Genomic DNA, 14,028 nt, shown 5'->3' with positions numbered 1-14,028 from the left:
TTTATCATTGTATTTTTGTACTTAGTACACAATACCTTTGAATTTTGTTACAATAAAATATAGATTTGTGTAGAAAATCAATTAGAAAAATCAAGTTGACTCCACATGCATTTAGTCTTATTTAAATACTTTGGCATAGATAAGCTGTGTTAATTCACCAGATTTCAACCTCGTGGGACAGATTTACACAATAAAATCAAGCAAAAGCACAAAACTCATTTTCAGTTGATTGACTTCACAGATCTTTTGTCTGAAATAATGGGGAGCAGGCTTCACCTCGCCTGTTTTTCAATTATAAGTCCAATTCCCTTTGAGCCTATAGAAATGGGGGACTATGCAAAAAAGTAATGTTACTTATTAAATGCCTTGAATTAAAGCTGAAAGCCTGCACTTCAATCCTATACAATTGATTTGGAATGCACTGCGGTAGTGCACAGAAGTAAAACTACCAAACTTGTCATTTTTCAAAAACTTGTGTTTGTCCCAGTAGGTCCACTGTTGCATTGGGGGACACTTATATGAAACCTGTCCAAAGTTTCAGATAATTTTAGTCCAAATCTAAGTGTTCAGACTCCCCTAATCACCGTTTTCCTTACATGGGTCTCTCTTTTTCAGCTTTCCTGGGCACGCCACCGGCACACACCTGTTGACTCTGCATGTACGTTTGAATGAATCAAATAGGAGGGATATTTTTTTCTCCGACACAGCCACTGTGGGCAAAGAACAGTTTCGTTTCTGTCTTTGAATTTTAATTTCTGTTGTTTTTTCAGTCACGATGTCATTAGTAGCCTTCAGAGTGTTGTTGTGCTTAAACAATGGCTTTTTGCTCCAGGCAAAAAAGAGAAGATATGTTTAAGACTGTCCTTTTTTTTAGGTTTTGTTTGCTTGTAATCAGCTGGAACCATGGTTAGCTCTAGTTTACCACAGAGAATTACCTGAAACACAGCTAATAAAAGAATGATTGCTTCCTAATCCTTAGTGCATCGCTACAACCTTAAGTGTACATCAGAATAAAAGAAAAACAGCAAAAGCAGTGAACATCTCAATCGACCACATTATTTCCATTATTATTATAATCCTTCGCTACCTGCTAAACTACAACCCCCTCACACTCTTTCATCTTCCTGCTCCCCTACGCTCTTTTATTCATTCCTTTATCTTTATTTCATCAGCCCATCATCTCAGAGTCGAAAAACAATTAGCACAACCCTTGATATCTCATTAACTATAAATGAGATGGTGGAGTGAGGTTAAAAATTCCATAGCTGAGCTGTGCGCCGTGCATCAGATTGCACTGGCGTGCCAAACCTCATCAGACAGTAAACAATCCGTTTGAAAGGTGTATTTTTAAAAGAAAATACGCAGCGGAAATCATCTCAAGGCAGCATTAAATCTTTAAAAGCAATTCTTGTGCATGATTAATTTATCTTTTATTTATTTATTTTTTAAAGTAAAGGAGTGGTACTTCAACTTCATCTTTTCAGCTTTATTTTTTGTAAACCACAGAGAAATATTGATGAGACCCGCTGAGGAGAGACATGCCCGCTACAGAGGGGAGTCTCAGCTGGAAACTAGAGGGAGGCTTGTGGGACAGTAAAAGAGGAGAGAGAGAAAGAAGCTGCCACTGTGTTCTTTCATCTCATCCCTCTTCCCTCTCTCTGTCTCTCTGTCTATACCTTCCTCACTAAACTCTCCATCTGCCGGCTTCCACTCGCACAGGAAGCTCTGCATCATTTTCTCTGAAGTGAGTCTTTCTCCCAGTCTCCAGCTCTCTCCTTCACTGTAGTCCCAGCAGAGAGAGAGAGAGAGAGACAGTGCAGCTGTCATGCTTTAGTTCAGATCTGAGCTTCTTCTCCTCGGGTTCCCCCCTAGAGTAGAAACAGCAGGATACTGTATTCACTGAATAAGGTGTGTGTGTGTATGTGTGTGTGTGTGTGTGTGCGAGGGCATTCATGTATTCTTACAGTATTGTGCCCCAGAACAGCAGTAAAAAGCTCTTTGCTATGTAACTGTTTTATGTGAAGGAACCCAGTCCAATATTTAACTGGTCGTAACAGATGCTGAACTTTTACAGTTATTGTAATGCGGTGCCTTTTCCAGCTGAAATGAAATTCTTGGTACCGACTTGGATTTAGAGATCCCGCAAACGTGAACGTTCAACACAGCAGGAGGCGTGAGGTTTATCGTACAGGCTTAACGTTTAAAATCGAAAGAAAACCTCAGCAGAGAAAGTAAAAGAGAATTCAACTCTGACCTACTGCCAGCAGTAGGCGCGTGCCAGATTTTCTTTTGAAATTATAAATGCTGAGATTATTGTAATGGGAATGCCTACCTGGAAGACAAAACAAGGCTTTATTGGGTACTGTTGCATGATTTAAGCTCACCCTTGAAATAGGTCTTAGCTCTTTAAGACATGGCAGCAGCTTGTAAACATGATCAAGTCAACTTGCTAAAGTTCAAACTGAGCATATGAATGAGGAAGAGAGGTGATTTAAGTGACTGTGAACATGGCGTGGTTTGTTGGGCTGATCTGCTGGGATTCTCTCACACAGCCATCCCAAGGGTTTACAAAGACTGATCTGAAAGAAGAAAATCTCCAATTTGAAACAGTTCCCTGGTTGCCGGGTGATAGTATTTTGTTGATGTTAGACCTTCGAGGTAATAAGGCAGCTGAAACTAAAATAACCACTCATTTCAACCAAGGTATGCAGAAGAGTGTCTCTGAATGCGCAACACGTCAAACTTTGAAGTACAGTAAGATGTGTTAGAGCAGCAGAAGATCACACCGGGTGTCACTCCAGTGAGCCAAGAACAAACTGAGGCTTCAATTTGCACGGACTCACCAAAACTGGATAACAGACGGTTTGAAAAAAGTTGCCTGGCCTGATGCGTCTCGATCTATGCTGTGACATTCTGATGGCAGCATCAGCATTTGGTGTAAACAACGCGAAAGCATGGATCCATCCTGGCAAAGGGGGTCCAACCTGCTACTAGGAAGGTGTAAGTAATGAAAAGGAGTGGAGATGTGAGCTATTATCTACACAAAACAACATGTTGCTGTCTTAACATTACAACTCTAGAACTCAGTGACACTGAAAGGTAGCTCATCAACACCAAGCTTTGCTTTGACAATGAAGAATTTCTCATCCTTCACCTCCTGAACAAGATTATTGACCCACCAAGATAGAAAATACACACGGGCTGTGTTACATGCTTTGATGCTGGTGTAAATAAAGGGATTTTCCACAAGCTGCACTATACAGCTACAGCACAACATTAATACCACCTGTCTTATATTGTTTATTATGCTCTTCTTACCCATTGTGGCGTGAATGCAGGATCTCTGTTGGTGTCCTGTCAGCTTTGAAATGTTAGCAGTAGATCCACTGGGTCCTGTGGGTTGTCTTGTGGGGTCCCTATGAATCAGATGTATTCTGGATGCTTAATCCAGTTGAGATATGGGGAGTTGGGATGATTTGGAATCTCTCTTGGGTTCTCTCTCACGTTCTTTGAGCCTTCAGGAGACTTGTGGAATTTGCAGGGTGTTGGGGATGTTTCAGCTCATCTGCAACACTGATTAATTGGGTGGAAAGTGTTGAGGAAAAATCCACATGAATGCCAGGACTCCACTGGACTTCGCTTTTGCACTGTTGCCAAAGCACTTTCTAAGCCCTGTTTTTAAAGATGCTATTATATTATCATCGCAGAGCTCTGGCAGGGGGTTTATTGATCGAAATACTGCAGCTGGTGCTGCATACAGATTGGTGATGCAACAAAGAAACATTCCTCAGGGATTTTACTCCATATTGACATGATAGTATCACACAGTAGCCGCAGATTTGTCCAGGATGTAAAGCTCCCGTTGGTGCTAAGGGGTCCAAGGTGTGCCAGGAAAATATCCCCCACACCATTACATCATTACACCACCAGTATCCTAAACATGGCATCAGTTCACAACATCACTCGCCTCATGGAGCTTTATATTGTAAGCTAGAGACCTTACGTTAATACAGAAAACCTTTTAAAACAATCAGATGGCAACCTATGAGGAAGCATTTGGCAACAGTGGGAAGGAAAAACTCCCTTTCAACAGGAAGAAACCTCCAGCAGAACCAGGCTCAGGGATGGGCAGGCTAAATGTAGCAATGTTTAGCCTGAGTTTCCTGTTTTTAGCTGGCAGAAGTGGCACTGAGTGTGATCCTCTGCTGTTGGTCACCTGCTTCAAAGTTCAGTGTGTTTTATGCGCAGAGATGCTCTTCTCCATATCTTGGTTGATCCGAGTGGTTATTTAAGTTACTCTTGTCTTTCACAAATATTTTCACTCCACGCTGGAAGTCACTTGAGTCAGGTGTCTTCCCCATCTCTGAGCTCACCTTGACCATGTCTTCAGCCTAAATGTGCTGGGCTACTGCCATATAATTGGGCGATTAAACAGGTGTACTCTGATAAAATTTCTGGTGAGTGTATTTGCTGCATGTAAAGCAGTTTTCCTGATTATCTGGCTGTTAACATATCAACATTGCCTTAACATTAGATCTCAGCAGCTGACAATTCAGCCTTTTGACAGATAGACATACAACTGAAGAGACTGTATCATGTTCAAAATTACATGGTCATGACTAAAACTGATTTAGCTGAATTTTCATTCAACAGAAATGATCTTTCAAACATCACCTTACGCACTGGTTTTCACTGGTTTTCCCAAACTTTCAGGGCAAGGAACACTTTAGTGAAGGAATATCTGCTTTGTGAAGCTTCGCCACAATTACAGCCCTTAATGTGGAAATGACTTGTGATTCTTTTCTTCTGTCTCCTTTGATGAGACAAAAGTAAGGTGATGTAGAGGAGAGAGTATAATTTATTCTAATCAGAAGTCTGAAAATTGAATCACAAGCTGGTCAAACGTAATTGATGTTCTTTCTCAACTCTCCAGTTATGTCTTATCCTCAGATTCATAACGGGAAATGATTCATCTCATTAAATGTTTCCTACTTTGCTGCATGCTGACAAGTTCCCAAACATTGCTTTCCTGTGTTTGAGACAGCTTTTATTTTCCAGCATCCCTCTGTGAGTTTACACAGACATGAGAGAACGCTCTTGTGCGTTTGTCCTTCTTTATTCCCAGTACCCTTCCAACTTCACATCCCCTCTAGAAGCCCCCAAACTGCCCCTACCTGATTAATCTGTTAATGATGGGGTTACAACACCAGACATTTATCCACAATATATCATATTTGCCTAATTGAATTTGCTCAGTGCACGGTAGCGTTGATGTAGCTGTTTGAGTTTTAAAAATTGTCAAAAATGTCATTAACAACCTACTGGAGTTGTCTAGCTGCAACTTCTGTTCAGTTCATTCCCATTTATTTGAGAAGCTCCACCATAAAGGCTTTTATTTATAACTTAATGTAATGTGTTTATATAATATATGAGGTTATATTCAGAGGTTAAATTGGGATTTGGGGAAACCTTAAAACCAGGTACCTGTTCAACCAGTGTAGAAATACTTCACATTGTCACGCCATCTGTTAGGGTGTGATCAGCGAACCTGGGCTGCTACTCTGCTCTTTATTGATTTAGCCACCTGAATTCAACAAAATATAAGTAGATGTTACTCGAACTGCTAGTTTTCAGCTCCTTTGCACTTTAAAACCATTTTTAAAGTTATAATTTGATGACCGGATCAGAAACACTGACCAATACCACCATGTCTGCTCTGTACCGTTCCAAATTACTGTGCAGAAGCCGTACGTGTTCGCCACCTGCATCTAACAGTATTGGTAGTTTCTGACTGCAACCACAATTTTACATCTGCACCATGAACGCATCACAGCATTGAGCATTAAGGATGTGTCGATGGTAAAAGCGAGTCCTTGGATGTCATTATTTTCTTATTACCATGCAAGTATCTCCATGCTGTCACTGGAAGTGACGCCGCGCTGCAGCACATGAAAAATGAACTCATTTGACAGTAATATGCAATAACCTACCTATCAGATTTAATTGTTCATTAACAGAAGGTGCTGGAACGCTGTTTCAGATTATTCCAGCCCACTTTCATCCCTCTTTATGTTTCCTACAAAAGTCCTAATAATTTTGCTCTCTTTGGCTGCCTGTTTTCAACGTTCGTTCTGCTGCTCTTAACCCCATATATATGTGTATATATATATATATATATATATATATGTATATATATATATATATATATATATATATATATATATATATATATATATATATGGAAAAGGACAACAAGCAAGCACAGATGGTTTGAAAAGCATAATGTCATCGCTTGTATGAGCCAAGTTGCTGTTCTGACTCTGAAATGCTAAAATGTCAGTGGGTGACAGAAACACCAACAGAAAACACGGCTCTCTGTGCCCCCTTCCTCATGACAATAACATAACTCTGACAAAACCTTACGCTAAGGAAATGCTCTCAGTGATGGATTACCAAACTGGACAACATTTCAAGCTTTTCCAAATTGATTTTCATGCTTCCCTGGCGTGGTATGGTATCAGTGGCTCTCATGGTGGAAAATCTCTCTGAAAGATTGGTAGTAAAATTGTAACTGCAGTGTATAGTTTTAATACACTCAGCAGAACTGCATCTTTGTACTAGTGCTAGGTTGGGCATCCTTTATTTCCTCGAGAACTGCCTTAATTCTTCATGCTACAGATTCAATGAGATGCTGGAAACATTCCTCAGAGATTTTAATCCATATTTACATGACAGCATCACACAGTTGCTGCAGATGGATCCATGACAAGAATCTCCCATTCCAGCACATTCCAAAGGTGCTGGACCGGGATCTGGTGGCTGTGGAGGGCATTGAACTCATCGTCGTGTTCAAGTATCGAATTTTGACGTCATTTGTGCTGGAAGCGGCCATGAGAGGATGGCTACACTGTGGTCATGAAGGTTGCATGAGGAGCAACAATACTCAGGTCCAGTAATCAGTAATTGAATCGCCTTTCTTTCCCATTCTGATGTCCAGTTTGAACTTCAGCAGGTCGTCTTGACCACGTCAAAGTCCATGGTTATGTGCTCTGAGTTTAACTGGTTAATTAGATATTTGCCTTAGCGAGCAGTTGAACAGGTACAGTAACAAGTAACAAGATTCTGAGCTAAAAGCCATGAAGGTGTGTGCTTTAGAAATGTATCAGTAAAGTTCTTAGTAAAAGCTGGCCCACTCATTTGAAATTTCTGATATTTTCCATCGTTACTACGGGCAAGTTGGTGATCATCCTCTGGCATAACAGTTGGTCTAGACTGATATACACTCAGTACTGATGCCAGATCAAGAGAGCCTATTTGCAGGAGCTGTCAGGGGGCATACATTATGAACTTCCACAGAGCAGATTCATTTACATTTACATTTCTCTCGATTAATTTCTGTAGTTTGGAGCAGTTGCTCTGCCTAAAGTCTAAACATCCACTAATCCTCAGACCCATACAGTATATAATATATAGTTGAGAGGGCCAGTGGAAATGTGCAGGCAGGCAAGTCGCCAGGCACAGTCCAGTGTGGCTGCCAGAGAATGAGAGTGACAGTTTGGCTAATTAGAGTACTTTTAATATGCACTGCCTCGATCTCTCGTCTTAGCTCCCTTCAGTCTGTGTATGTGCGGGAACACGTGCTGGTGCGTGTTCGTGTATTTTGAGCTGATTCGCTGTCACCTTGTGTGGTAATTTAGAAAGGTGAGAGAGTCTGAAGAAGTCTAAGAAACCAAATATCCGCCAAACTTTGTTTGTCCTCTGCTTATCTGCTAATTCTTTGGGTTTTTAATCCAAACTCATTTTCTTTGTGGTGCACGTTCTATGATTTGATTTTTAATTAATTATTTTTGTTAAATTATTTATTTATTTTGTATTTATTGGATTTAACCCCAAATTTCTCCAAATATACTCGCTCTTGACACTCAGTACAGTAGTTTGTGTGTGCCAAGTGGCAACGCACAGGCCAAAAAAAAAAGTTAAAGCGTGTAAAACTGCAGTTCCTCTACTGGCCGGCTCCAAAAGTGAGTCAATCCCATTTACTGTTAAAAATGACCAACTTTAGATAATTAAAAGCATGTTTATGGCCTGGTATAACAACCAGTTTTGGGCTCTGGTGATCGTTTCTCTTTCTTAACAGTCCTGTAGCTGCTTTTCATTTAATAGCTCATCTATTTGGATACCGGCTGGATTTATTTGCAGCTGTCTGGTCGCTTTGATTGAGAGTTGTGCTGACCCAGATCACCTATGGCTCGTAGGTGATCTGTCTTCTAATTCCAGAGGTGGCAAAACTACAGACTTTCTGTATTTAAGTAGAAGTACAGATCATAGTGTTAAAAAATACTTCAGCTCTGATTCATCTTCTTTACTCAAGTAAAAGTGAAAAAATACCGGCTCTGAAAGGCACTCAGAGTAAGAAAGAAAAAAGTCTTTGGAGTTTGTGTGTTTGCTGATGTTTGTTGAGCTAATGGAAACACTGCATTTGTGCTACAACATGTCACACCTTTATGCTCGCTCTTCTTTGCTAGCTAGAAGTACCGCAACTCATGGACACCTGCAGTCATTAAGGTGTGCCCCCCCCCCCTCCCCGTCCTCCCCCACCCATCCATGACTCTGGCACATAGTTCCGCATCTTTCATCTTTTTTGACATGAACAGGACTGTCTTTCATGTGTTACTGTTTAGGCATCGGTTTGATGTTTGGAGGCTGTCAGTGATGTGAAATAATAACTCCCCTCTAATGCATTAAACCAAAAGTAACAAGCCTGTTTTGAAGATGTAGGGAGTAAAAACTAAAGGTATTTGTTTAAAAATGTAGGGAGTAAAGCACAGAAAATTGTACTTAAGTACAGTAACGAAGTATTTTATTTGTACTTTTTACTTCACACCTCTGTCAAGTCATTTAACCTCTTGGAACTGTTGACTATCTTGACAGCATTAATTTGATTCATTTTTCATGGAATCACCTGATAAATAGCGTGTTCCTGTGAGGTAGAGGCCACGCGAGCAGTCTTCAGCTTTAGTTTTGGTAGGTGAAATTCTAGACCTTTGTTTGTATGTAAGATAGTAGATGTGTGTCTGTACATTGCAGCTGTACAGTCTGTGCATGCAGCGTGCTATCCAAGCAAAACAAGCTAAATAAAGCTCACTTGTAATGCCAGCAACTCCACTGACACTCCCCACTATCACTTAACTATAGGAACTTCTTTCTCTAAAACTGCTGAGATGTTTATCTCAAGAATGATTGGCCTCATAAGATATTTAACCAGCACCAGGTTGGATATATACCTCCTGTCAGCGTAACCACTGACCTAATAACTCCCAAGTCATGTTGTTTGCCTCTCAGCCAGCCTCAACCTTTCCACAGTGTTCTCTTAGTTAGACTGTACATTATTAATGCTGCTTGGCCTCTATGTGTGGCTGCCTGTGTATTGAAGTAAGAAGTGGGGCCCTCCCTTTAGCGGGTTGATTTTAATATGTATTAATACAGTGGTGAGAATGTTTCTCATTATTGCCCTTATCATCATGCTCTATCAAGCCGCCTCCTTCTACAGGCTGGCCCACATTAGGCCGTGATCTTTGAGAGAGACAGCGAGTCTAATTGTCATTTTTAAAAGAAGGTTATTTCACAAAGACAACCCCCGGGGCTCTGTGAGAAATCAAAACCGAAAATGAGCGAAGAACTCCTTCTTTCTTCGCTCTTTTATCTTCTTTAGCCCCTTATTCTTAATTCCATTTCCTTCCCCTTTCTGTTTTTCTTTCCCCCCCCCTTCTCTTCCTGTCCTCATATCTCTGCCACCCTCCATCCCTGCCGGAGGCGTCACTGTAAATGCCAATGTGGAGAATGAAGGAGGGTGGTTATTGTTTGTGCCTGGGGAGGGTTCCTTTTGTTACTTGGGCAGGCATAGAGTGATGGGGGAGACAGGCGGCGCGTGCGCACACACACAGACACATAGAAAGACGGTTATTTTGGTCACTGCAGTGTTGGCTGTGACAAGCCTGACAACTACTTGTGTTCCAAACTCTGATGCCGGGTCAAGCTGGAGGCTTCTCCGCTCTGCGTCAGACTGCTTTGATAATACCACATCTAGAAAGGGCAGCTCTCAAGCACAGCGCTTCAAAACTACACTTAATGTAGGTTCCTTTCCACTGTGCAGCAGCAGTAATACCAGGAGTTGTTTGGCTGCCCTTTTCAACTGGCCCACCGGGTACAGGAGCAAAATCTTTCATTCTCCTGGCCGGGAGTGCTCTTTAATGAACCACCCCCATATCTACGGGTGCGTTTTTGTGCATTTCTGTAAATATCATGTGCAAATTTTAAAAGTTCAGCAATAAAGTTAAATCTCCAAAAGCTCCAAATTAAAATCGTTTAATGACCTGGCACAAAAAAGTGTGTTTTACCCTCCCCGGGTGTTCCGATTCGCAGAAAAAAAATCTGCAACTACAGAGTACATCTGTCTCTGGGAGTTTGAGAGTGAGCAAGAGATCTGAGATGTCACAAAGGGAGGGAAATGAGGCTGGGGAGGCAGATGATGTAAGCACAGAGACATACCACACTCACCTGCCCTCGGTAAAAATCACACAGGAGAGATGGGAGATGGAAGGATAATGAAAAGGCTCTGCCAGAGCAGGTTCCCTTCTCACTGTCTTGATAGAAGCCGCCCACTGTCGAGCCCCTAAGCCAATTGTACCACTGCAGTTTAAAGATAAGGAGTAATGAACCTTGCTGGTGATGTACTGAAGTCACAATTTCCAGACAGTCATTTCAGGATAGAACAGTATTGTGCTCCTGAACGTGAATTACACCACTGCTATGAATCCAAAGAGCTTTTTCACCTGCAGCGATAAGCTCCCGGTACAGGCTTAGTGGCGGTTTAGTCATTAACTATATGTGCACTTAATTCTTCTTCACCATTAAAACATGCATACTGAAAGTCTGCACAAAAATGACAACATGAGACCTGAAAATAGGGAGCTCAATATCGTGTTTCAAAGTGAAAAAATTACATGTCCCTGTCTTGTTTTGAGATGATGTTCTTTATTATTATTTTTTGTCATTTTGCCTAAATGTAAATGCACAATCATAGTCATAGTGCAGACGTCAGCTTTAATTCAATAAGTTTTACAGAAATTTTCCATGAGCTGCTTAGAAATTACAGCCATTTTTATGCATGGTCCTCCATTTTTAGAGGCTCAAAATTAATCGGACAAACCAACATAACTTTAAATATGAAGTTGAGAACCTTTAGTCCTCTCCCTTGAGATGCTCTGGCAGGTCTTTACTGTAGCCAACCTCTGTGAGCATGCTCTGTTGAGTTCAGATCAGGTGGCCGAGTCTTCCCATCTTCCTGTCACATAAGTTCATCTTTGTGTCATCTGTTCCAGTAAATGACCAGGTGCAGTGAGTTCAGAGCTTCAACTCCAGAACTTTTATCAAAATAATCAAAGAGGCCTCACCTGGCTGTGAAACTGCATGTCAGTCAAATGTCGAGTTATTTTTGAGCTTGTGTATGGAAATTGACTTTTGGAAAATGGCAGTGAATGCAAAAACTAAAAAAAAAAAAGCAAAACTGTAAAACTTGCAATCTGTACAGATACCTTTGTGGATTTTGTGAGTTACTAAACAAGGCATATACAGAAGCCATATTGTCTACGGTGGCCCTGAGGGGTCAAACACACTGCAACTTCAGAAAACACCAGCAAATAGAAAAATGCTGCAAAAGCACACAAAACACAATCGAGTTTGAATGAAATGCAACAGAAGTAGACGCTGATGTTTTCTTAACTTGCAGTGCGTTTGACCTTTGAGGGCCACCGTATGAACATACTGCAGTCCATGCGCTTAAGTTACTGACATGCAACATTGGACCTCTGAGGCGAATGGAACGCGTCATTTTGTGCTAGCTTGCTGATTGAGAGTTGGTAAAGTAACACGCCGTTTAGTGATGAAGAAAAAAAAACTACTGGATAGTAAAATACTGCTGTAAACAGGTGGATATTTAAAGATTTAAATAGTGCTAATGTTGAATGAGCAAGAAAGCTCTTTCATCATGTTTGTTAGACTGCAAGGATCCATGTGGTTCATTTTTAGTGAGGAACACTGAAGGTAAACATCGCTCTACAGGGTGCCTTTGAAGTACTGAGCTGGAGTTGGGAGGTGATTAGCTTAGCTATACACACTTCAAATTAGGTGTTTGTCACTCTTTATAGCAGGAGGAACAGTTTAAAAAAAGAGCCTGCCTACTAGCACCTGTAAAGCTCACTAAATTACTAAATCTCAATTGTTAAGTCCCCAAACTCTCTGCTCTTGTCCTTTTGATTGTACAAGTGAAGGGTTCACTACATTATCTAATATTAGTTAAGCGGTAAGTGGGCTAACGGCTTACTAACCACACCTCCTGCAAGTGCAGCATCTGTTTTCTGCCCAGAGAGAGAAACCTCATCACACCTACAAATATGAGTTCCAGCTGGTTATTTCAGAATGACTACTTTAGTAATAAAATTAAATAAAAAATTAAAATAATGGCTTCCGTTAATGTAAACTGAGCAAAAAAAGTACGATAATTTTTGTTTGCTTTATTATCTCTTTGTTGCAACAATATATTTTTTTTCTTTAGCAATAAATCTAAAACAAGTGGAAAACCTGTCTATCTACCCTTGACCTCACAGGACCTGGCGTCCACATGAGGACATCACATTTTGGGTTATTTAGACCAAAATACTCAATTTTGCTCTACAAGGGCCTGATATCCACTTACGAGGACATTATACTGCTACTGTTCTATTGAAATTTTAAATGAATATCCTCATGAGTGGCTCTCATTTTTCTTAGAAACAAAAATTAGGTAAAAAGAGAGAAATTAAAAATGCATGCTGTGGAAGGGTTCGGATCTTAGGAGGTTAAACTGTAACATATTTCTAAGGAAAATGTATTTCTGAGTTGAGCAGCAGAGTTGAGTATCTGAGCTGCACTCATCAAATGAAAAACTCATCAAATCTTCTCTGCCAGTGCCAAACAGCTTATTCCACTAGTGACTCTTGGTTCGAGCTTCTGGTGCCCCAGGTCCTGACACTCAGGTGCCTGATCACATGCCTGAGAACATGAGGCCTGCTACAGCACCCAGTTGGTGTCTGCTCCAAGCATGCCACGTTTGACTGATCTGAATAGGGCTCATGCCACAGGGAAACTTCAAGCTGGTGTTCAGTTTGCAGTGTTATTTGAAAGAAGCCCTGGTACCATCTCCACATTGAAAAGCAAATTCCCTATAATGGGGGAGCCGAGACAGGCCACAAATTGGACTACCCAAGAACCAACACCACAAGAAGACTGTTTCCTCATCCTGTCAGCACTAAGGAAACGATTTGCATTCAAGGTTTGTAGGATGATATGGCTGATCGCTCTCTACCCAGCCCGACTGCACACAGCCAATCTCTGGTATCACAGGGATGACAGTCAAGCCCGTTTACACTGGTGTCACCAACATGTGCACTGGAACCTGAACCTGTGGAGGAACTTTATGTTCAGTGATGAGTTTAGATTCTGCTCATGGTGTCAAAATGTGGAGAAGACCGAGAGAAGGCTATGCTGATTGCAGCACTGATAGAATAACAGATCTCAGTGGAGGCAATGTAACAGTGTGTGGCAGCATCTCCCTGGAAAAATAGGGCTCGTCTTTACTGGAGGCAATCTCAATGCAGATACATATCAAGATGAGATTCTGCAACCAGTGGCCATACCACATCTCCACAGTCTGAGACTCAACTCTGTCCTCTAAAATGAGAAAAACCTGTCTCAACGGGGTGGGGTTTATCAGAGACTACCTCCAGAATTTGGGATTGGAGAGGACGGAACGGAGTGACCTCAACCCCACTGAACACTTGTGGGATCAGCTTGGACATGCTGTTTGTGCCACAGTGATTAACACAACCACAATGGGTGATGCGACAAATGTGCGTTGAAGAATGGGACAGCAGTGTGTGACCAAGTAAAATCAATACCCACATACTCCACTCTGTAGCTCAACCCACAAAT

The sequence above is a fragment of the Aulonocara sp. 'chitande type north' Nkhata Bay genome, linkage group LG6, assembly GCF_057382095.1.
Source record: "Aulonocara sp. 'chitande type north' Nkhata Bay isolate Kocher_YH1m ecotype deep benthic linkage group LG6, A_spYH_male_GT1.1, whole genome shotgun sequence".
NCBI lineage: Eukaryota > Metazoa > Chordata > Actinopteri > Cichliformes > Cichlidae > Aulonocara > Aulonocara sp. 'chitande type north' Nkhata Bay.
Note: the sequence above shows the minus strand (reverse complement) of the source record.